General features: G+C 46.2%; 1 long non-coding RNA gene across 1 annotated transcript; it reads right to left on the bottom strand.

Annotated features, from left to right (window-relative positions):
* Positions 1-3,799: 3,799 nt before the first annotated feature.
* LOC147791626 (uncharacterized) lies at positions 3,800-6,573 on the bottom strand. The gene is made up of 3 exons (XR_015421610.1): positions 5,494-6,573; positions 5,308-5,397; positions 3,800-4,532 (listed from the first exon to the last, which is right to left on the bottom strand). It is a non-coding gene; the product is annotated as an uncharacterized LOC147791626 (long non-coding RNA).
* Between the last annotated feature and the right edge of the window lie 285 nt (positions 6,574-6,858).

Genomic DNA, 6,858 nt, shown 5'->3' with positions numbered 1-6,858 from the left:
ACGCTTACGAAATAACACCAAATGCCCCTGAGTTATTGTGCTTTCGTTAGGGATCTCTCTTACGGTAGTAAGAGGTTGTTTGGTGTCGGTTTAAGGGTGGTTTGAGGGCTCGTCGGAGAAACTGGACACTCGCCGACGTTTGTCCGAACTCTCTCTCTCTCTCTCGAAATTTTCTCTCTTTTCTCCCTTTGCAGGCGTTCTGAAGATGCTGGGCTGAGGGTGGGCGAGCTGTGGCCGTTGTTTCGCGTGGGTTCCGCGAAACTCGGCGGTCGCCGGAAAACTCGCGGGTTTTCCGGCGACTGAGTTTTTTTTTTTTTTTTTTTTTTTTTTCGTTTTCATTTATTTATTTATTTATTATTAATATATATATATATATATTTTTTTTCTTTCTTTCCCGGGTCGTTACATTATCTACCCCTAAAAAGAACTTTCGTCCTCGAAAGTCTCAAACTCTTGTACCAACTCGGGGTATTTCTCTCTTATCTCGTCCTCACGCTCCCACGTGGCTTCCTCACTGTGGTGATTCCGCCACAGTACCTTAACGAACGCAATACTCCTGTTGCGTAAGGTCTTTACCTCTCTAGCTAAGATTCTTACTGGTTTTTCCTCGTAGCTCATATCTTCATTGAGTTGGAGTGGTTCGTAGTCTATTACGTGGATAGGATCCGTAATGTACTTCCTCAGCATCGACACATGAAATACATCATGTACTCCTGAGAGGGCTGGAGGTAAGGCTAACTTATACGCTACCGGACCAACTCGCTCTAGGATCTCGAATGATCCAATGAATTTAGGACTTAACTTGCCCTTATGTCCGAATCTTAACACACCTTTCATAGGTGCCACCTTGAGGAATACTGGGTCCCCCACCTCAAACTCCAGGCTTTTACGCCTTACATCGGCGTAGCTTTTCTGTCTACTTTGAGCGGTACGCATCCTCGCTCGAATTTTCTGGACAGCCTCATTGGTGAGTCGAACCAACTCGGGTCCTACTAATTCTTTCTCTCCTACCTCGTCCCAACACAGTGGGGACCTACACCGTTTCCCGTACAGAGCCTCAAACGGTGCCATTCCGATAGTTGCTTGGAAACTGTTGTTATACGAGAATTCCATTAGGTGTAGTTTGGAATCCCAACTTTCCTTAAAATCTAGTACGCAAGCGCGTAGCATGTCCTCTAGAATTTGGTTTAAACGCTCCGTTTGCCCATCTGTTTGGGGGTGAAAAGCGGTACTAAAGTCGAGGCGGGTACCCAGAGCTTTTTGAAGTCAGCGCCAAAACGCTGACGTAAAGCGTGGATCCCGATCCGACACTATAGACACTGGGACTCCATGTAGTCTTACTATTTCTTTCACGTACAGTTGTGCCCAATTGTCAACTGTATATGTAACCTTCCCAGGTAGAAAGTGTGCCGACTTGGTCAACCTATCGACAACTACCAAGATCACTGTATAGCCCTTGGGCGTTTTGGGTAAACCTACTATGAAGTCCATCGCTATGTTTTCCCACTTCCACTCCGGTATGCTTAGGGGCTGCAACAACCCCGCCGTCTTTTGTCTTGGAGCTTTCACTTGTTGACAAACTAAGCACTTGCTCACAAACCCGGCCACATCCCTCTTCATGCTCTTCCACCAAAAGTGTTGTTTTAAATCTTGGTACATCTTAGTACCTCCTGGATGCATCGCAAATGGTGAGTTGTGAGCTTCCATCAGTATTTCCTTCCTTAAATCTTCTATTGCTGGAACACATAAGCGTCCCTGATACAATAGTCCTTCATCTGATGACTTCGAGAATCCATCTACTGGACTTTCGTCTAGCTGTCCTAGGACTTTCTGTAGGTTAGGATCCTCTCGTTGGGAGGCAATAATTCTCTGCCTAAGCGTAGGTTGTACCGTGAGTCGGGCCAGCTGTGCTATGACTCCCTCGGTCGCTACAGCTATGTTGGCTCGCTCGAACTCTCTTTGTACCCTTACTTCCCTCGTAATGAGGGCCGACGAGTGGACCGTCTTCCTACTCAAGGCATCTGCAACCACATTTGCTTTCCCAGGGTGGTACTGGATATCTACGTCATAATCCTTCACCAATTCTAACCACCTTCTCTGCCTCATGTTTAACTCTTTCTGGGTGAAGAAGTATTTCAAACTTTTGTGGTCGGTAAAAATTTGAGTTTTCTCGCCATACAGGTAATGTCGCCAGATTTTCAGCGCGAACACTACAGCGGCCAACTCTAGGTCATGGGTAGGGTAGTTCTTTTCATATTCTTTAAGTTGACGAGATGCGTATGCGACAACCTTGCCGTGTTGCATTAACACACATCCCAGTCCTTTCATGGAGGCATCACTATAGATCACATATCCTTCTGAGCTCTCGGGTACTATGAGTACCGGGGCGGTTACCAATCTTTCTTTTAGGTTCTGGAAGCTTGCCTCACAAGCATCATCCCATCTAAATGGCACCCCTTTTTTTGTTAACTTTGTTAAAGGCGAGGATATTTTAGCGAAGTCCTGTACGAACCTTCGATAATATCCCACCAATCCTAGGAAACTCCTTATTTCCGTTACCGTAGTTGGGCGTTCCCATTTTGTGATCGCTTCGACCTTGGTGGGATCTACAGATATTCCGTCCTTTGACACCACGTGTCCTAGGAAAGAGACTTGTCGTAACCAAAATTCGCATTTGGAGAACTTGGCGTACAACTTGTGCTCTCTTAGGGTGGTTAGGACTTTTCGGAGGTGTTCCTCGTGCTCTAGGTCGGTTCTCGAGTATATGAGGATGTCGTCAATGAACACAATCACAAACATGTCTAGGCATTCTTTGAATACCCGGTTCATTAACTCCATAAATACAGCTGGGGCATTGGTGAGGCCAAATGACATCACTACAAACTCGTAGTGACCGTACCTTGTCCTAAACGCTGTTTTTGGTACGTCTTTTTCATTAATCCTAATTTGGTGGTAACCGGACCGAAGATCTATCTTAGAGAATACTGTTGCTTCTCTGAGTTGATCAAACAAGTCTTCTATTCTAGGCAGAGGATATTTGTTTTTTATGGTCCTCTTGTTTAGCTCTCTGTAATCGATGCACAGACGCATCGATCCATCTTTCTTCTTAACAAACAACACTGGCGCACCCCAGGGGGACACGCTAGGTCGAATGAATCCTTTATCTAGTAAGTCTTGCAGTTGCGCCTTGAGTTACTTCAACTCTGCTGGCGCCATGCGATAGGGTGCTTTGGAAATAGGCCCAGTTCCCGGCTCGAGTTCGATGACGAAGTCGACCGCTCGGGAAGGGGGTATACCAGGTAAGTCATCCGGAAATACATCTGGGAACTCGTTTACTATTGGCACGTTTACTAGGGTCTCCTCCTTTCCTCTCACGTCTACAGCACATGCTAATATAGCCCATCCACCTTGTTGGACTAACCTCTTTGCTTTCATCATCGAGACTACCTTAGGGGTAATCTCGGTATTTGTGCCTTTAAATTTAAAGGTAGGTCCTGTCAGTGGTGAAAATTTTACTTCCTTTTTGCGACAGTCTATACTAGCTCGATTTTCAGCTAACCAATCCATGCCTAGTATGACGTCAAAATCTGTCATGTTTACCACTATCAGGTCAACGCTTAAAGTTTGGTTCCCTATGATTACTTGGCCATCGTTTACTCTATCCCTAGATACTAAGTCTACCCTCTTAGGGTTGCTTGCCGACCATACATGCAACAAGGGTTCTAATTCAAACCCTGTCTCTGATCCCTCTCGAGGTGGGCTCTCTTCAGCCTCACCTCGTTCTCTATCTCTAATAGGAGGTCGTCCCCTTCCTCGTCTTACTCTTTCGCATGGTCTAAGCAGCATGGTTCTAGAAACCAAGATAGCATCTCTTAAGTCTAAGGCTCATTACCTATGAAATTATACTATGCATCACATCTACAAAGTTCACATCATATTGCAAACAAAAGCACTCAGCATGCAACACATCACATCATGCTCTTAAATAAATACGTGAAATATCACAACAATTTCAGTAACATTAACATAAAATGCATGCGAGTTTGAAAACGTTTCTATTTTCTTATCTTGTGCAAGGCATACCTGACGGTGACGGGGCATCGACGTTGGGACCGTGGAGCGTGCCAAGCCTACATCGTAGGCTAGTCTACAGAATCTAAAACCTAGAGCTCTGATACCAACTGTAACGACCCTAAATTTCCACATATCTAGAGTCGCCACTAACGTCTCATGCTCATCCCTAATGCAGAATAAAAATCTAAGCATGCTCATCTTTATTAGCGGAAAAATTTAAAAACTTCAGAATACATTAAAATATTGGAAAACACTGCCGGACTTACGTGTTTCAAATATCGTGCTGGAGTTCAAAAAGATAAAATAAAATGATTACAAATTAATTAATATAAATGAATGAAATGCAAAAGCCCTATCCTAACCAAGACTAGGAATAAAATATGCAACTATCCTATGCACGCGCCACAGTCTCTGATCACGATGCCACCGTCAACCGTACATGGGAGCCTTGCCTTTACCTGAAAAACAATATGGCACACGGCCTGAGTATTTCGAAGAAATACTCAGTAAGTGACCCCACTATAGGGGCCATGCTAATGCAAACACATGCAATCATGAATAGGGACCTATCTCTAATCATCTTAGGGGTGGCCTCCAGTCTCGGACAAATTGGATGTGTAGTACTTCCCTACACACGACTCACACGTGCGAGTGTGAGTCCCCAGGGCGCTCGCACACCCCCTGGACCCTCTGGTCAAGCTAATCTGTAGCGACGTCCGGAGGTCAGCGGAACCCCATAGTGTCATGCGCCTCATGAACACCCTCATCTGTGTGCTTTCGCACCTGTGCGCATTCGCGCTCATCATAAGGTGCGCGTCCACACTCATCATCTCTAGGGGAAGTAGCCCTATGCTTATGAACATACAAAATGCATGAGGTCCCTCTAAATCCATCGTAATGTCTCTTCTGACACAACCCTCTAGTCTCATCTCTTTGTTACTCTAGGTAACGCATATCGTGGATATTTATATTAATATCATTTTCATGCTCTTAGGGTTGTGTCCTACGTCGATCTAACGACAAAATGCAATATGGCACTCATCATCATCTAGCATGCTCAATATGGAAAACATCATCATATTAAGGTAAAAATCATGCAATCATCATGCTCATCATAATGCCACAACGTGCGTCAAACATATTAAGCGTCACTCAACACAATATGTATAAACTCGCACATATCATCAAGCATCATACAATTTATTTAGCCTATCCTATAGTAAGGCCACTTACTTGGTTGGCCTCGGCCGAAGTACTCCCTAAATAGCTAAACGTAAGCTCCCGTTCCGTGAGAGCTGCTTCCTACTTCGTTGGGTTTGTTTCCTATCACGCCGTTCACCAATTTCCGTTAGTATTTCACAATTAATTTACCTATAATTTAATAAATGTGAAATACGGCTCTAAAACGGCCTCGGATACCTTAATCGGGGCCGAAAACAGATCCGGGAGGGTCGAAACAGTGGAAACCGGGCTGAAAACAGGTGAGCCGAGCCGAACAGCCGCTGGAGCCGCTGGAGGAGCCGCCGGAGCGTCACCGGAGGGAGCCCGAGCCGTTTGCGCCGAGCCGAGCCGAGGACTGCCGCGCCGCTGTGTGACACGTGGCAGCAGCAGAGAAAGCCACGTCGGGCGGTAGTGTCGGGTCGAAGCGCGGGTCGCAGTCCGGTTCGGGTCGTGGTTCGGGTCGCGGGCTGTGGAAGGCTACTGGGCCAAGGCTAAACGTTGGGCCTCGGCTTACTGGGCTGGGCCGCAAGTGTTTGGTTTGCAGGCCGGCTCAATTGGACCGTGGGTCTAGTCTGGGTTGGTTCAACTGAACCGTAGCTTCTGGGCCGGTTTGAGGTTTGGGCCGCTGTAGTTGGGCTGGGCCGAAGGCAGAGGCCAAGGGGGGAAACGGGCTGGCTCTCCCGGGTTCTGGGTTCGGGTTGACCCGGATCCGTGGATCTCGTCTTCCTTACCCGACTTTGGCCGATTTTCCGGCGAGTTTTCTCTCTCCTTCCCGCGGCGTTTTCGTTGCCGATTTCGGTCCTCTTCCTTCTCTTTTCCTCTTTGTTCGTCGTCCTTCTTTCCTTTTTGGGAGTTTTGCGGCCTAAAAGCTCCTAAAAGCCATAGATCTAAGAATCGATTAAGAAACCTAACTTTCCGACCTCGGTTACCGACGACGACGCTTACGAAATAACACCAAATGCCCCTGAGTTATTGTGCTTTCGTTAGGGATCTCTCTTACGGTAGTAAGAGGTTGTTTGGTGTCGGTTTAAGGGTGGTTTGAGGGCTCGTCGGAGAAACTGGACACTCGCCGACGTTTGTCCGAACTCTCTCTCTCTCTCTCGAAATTTTCTCTCTTTTCTCCCTTTGCAGGCGTTCTGAAGATGCTGGGCTGAGGGTGGGCGAGCTGTGGCCGTTGTTTCGCGTGGGTTCCGCGAAACTCGGCGGTCGCCGGAAAACTCGCGGGTTTTCCGGCGACTGAGTTTTTTTTTTTTTTTTTTTTTTTTTTCGTTTTCATTTATTTATTTATTTATTATTAATATATATATATATTTTTTTTTTTTCTTTCTTTCCCGGGTCGTTACATTATCTACCCCTAAAAAGAACTTTCGTCCTCGAAAGTCTCAAACTCTTGTACCAACTCGGGGTATTTCTCTCTTATCTCGTCCTCACGCTCCCACGTGGCTTCCTCACTGTGGTGATTCCGCCACAGTACCTTAACGAACGCAATACTCCTGTTGCGTAAGGTCTTTACCTCTCTAGCTAAGATTCTTACTGGTTTTTCCTCGTAGCTCATATCTTCAT

The sequence above is a fragment of the Cucurbita pepo genome, chromosome 7 (assembly GCF_057944985.1).
Source record: "Cucurbita pepo subsp. pepo isolate OVF chromosome 7, ASM5794498v1, whole genome shotgun sequence".
Classification (NCBI taxonomy): domain Eukaryota; kingdom Viridiplantae; phylum Streptophyta; class Magnoliopsida; order Cucurbitales; family Cucurbitaceae; genus Cucurbita; species Cucurbita pepo.
This window is presented reverse-complemented; position numbering and strand designations above follow the sequence as displayed.